The 1,751-nt window shown below is 41.2% G+C and overlaps 1 protein-coding gene across 2 annotated transcripts in view; it reads left to right on the plus strand.

Moving 5' to 3' along the window:
- The first annotated feature begins 1,007 nt into the window (after window positions 1-1,007).
- LOC110054963 (uncharacterized) overlaps window positions 1,008-1,751 on the plus strand; it is a 6,116-nt gene continuing 5,372 nt past the window's right edge. The window contains exon 1 of one of the 2 annotated variants that reach the window (XM_089282007.1): window positions 1,008-1,332. The gene's annotated coding sequence lies outside the window, so the exon portion shown is untranslated. The remainder of the gene's footprint in view (window positions 1,333-1,751) is intronic. The other variant, XM_020761344.2, reaches the window with a different exon arrangement.

The following is a 1,751-nucleotide window of genomic DNA, read 5'->3' on the forward strand; positions in this document are numbered from 1 at the left end:
TAGTAAAATTTATGGAAATAGGAAATTTTTAAGATTTGGTGTTGTTTTAAAATTAGAATTTGAAGTTAAAAATTGGTAGACGTACACCAAACAGTTGTCCACCAGCCCGGGGTGCCCTTTCGGGGACGTTCAACTGTCTGGTGGTGTTCCATAACCTATTTTATCCCTTTTTAATCGCTCTTTAAACTTCCTAAAATTCTACTTAAATTCAGGTAGACCCTAGTCTCCTCCGCAGCCGTTTTTTGGGATGTCACGCAACGCTCCCCCCAAAGAAACGGTTGCTCACATCCGAACAACATTCCTTTCACGAAATTAGCCAATCACCGCTTCCGTTCCATTTTCAAGAACGTTTTCGCGCCAAATTCGCCCTTTGAAACTTGTCCAATCAGGGAATGTTTTTTGTCTTTGTATCCCGTCGTGGGAGATGTCACAAATAAACATACAGATTTCCGGCTTTTGTTTACGGACGCCGAAAAATACCGGCGACGCTTGAACGAACTTTCTATGTAGCTGAAGACTCTTCAAAGTTCAAGTTAATTATTAGAAGCTTTCAACTCAAAAAATTACTGTCGAGAAGGAAGATATCTATTTTAACTTAATAAAGGAACCAGGAAATCAAGTAGCTTCGCTCGATTTGTTGACATCGAGTTCTGAATGCCGCTTTTTCCGGCCTGATTACAATCTGTAGGAAGCGTTTGGCCCTTGATTGACGCTTACAATTTGACATTTCGAGAAAATATATATTGTCTCATTTATAGCTGAACATAGCGATGAGCACATGAAGCACTTGTACTTAGGACTTTCATTTACAATTTTTTTCGTCCGTCATAATCGTAACCTGCGAACACCGCCTATTTTTGGCGACGTGCGGCGTGAAACAAAAGCCAGAAATCCCTCGCGTGTTTGCACCGCAGACCTTTCCGCGCGAAAGCTTACGTCATTCGCACTTTGCTATTATGTGATTGGTCTGTTCAACGGAGCGCAAACAAACCACAAACACAAAAGGAAAAGAATGTAGTTCGGATGTGAGCAGCCGTTTCTTTGGGGGGAGCGTTGCGTGACATCCCAAAAAACGGCTGCGGAGGAGACTAGGTAGACCCCCGCCTTAACAGAGTTCTGTTTTAGACCTTCTCTCACTAGTCTGCGGGATGGCGTTACGCCCACCTTTAGTTACTGCTATTTTAAAATTTCGCTTTCCTGTAACTTGAGCGCTGCAAAGTTCACGAGAACACCACTGAGCTGACTGAAGCAGTATTTATTCGAGTTCTCTGTTAATTTCCTTTCCCTTTGAGAGTCATTTCTGAATCAAAGATTACAAGATCTATAACGTAAGTAAGTTTGAGCTTTATTTTGTCGACGTTCTATATCTGATTCTATATTGTTTGTTTTCTAAATAATACACTGTTGCGATTTTCCGCTATTAAGAGTACAGTGCGAGTGTGTTGCTGATCAAGGCAAACTCCGTCGCGATCATCGTCACTAATAAGTGGTCGGGTTAGTAAGAGGTAGCTGTTTAGCACTCTAGTTAATGTACTGACTAGCGAAGTAATACAGTCGAATCTGTCTAAAATAGACACCGAATGGACAGAGCTTTTAGAAGTAAAGATATGTCCTGTTTCACTGATAGAGGTCATCCACATGTGAACATTTCAAAGGCCTGTATTGACATCTTCGATCATCGAATAAGAGGTAACCCGGGAGGTAAATATCTTCCGTTATTCACTGACATAGAGATAAATAACTGTTCAAAT

The sequence above is a fragment of the Orbicella faveolata genome, unplaced genomic scaffold (assembly GCF_042242905.1).
Source record: "Orbicella faveolata isolate gen_17 unplaced genomic scaffold, um_ofav_v1 contig_12, whole genome shotgun sequence".
Taxonomy (NCBI): domain Eukaryota; kingdom Metazoa; phylum Cnidaria; class Anthozoa; order Scleractinia; family Merulinidae; genus Orbicella; species Orbicella faveolata.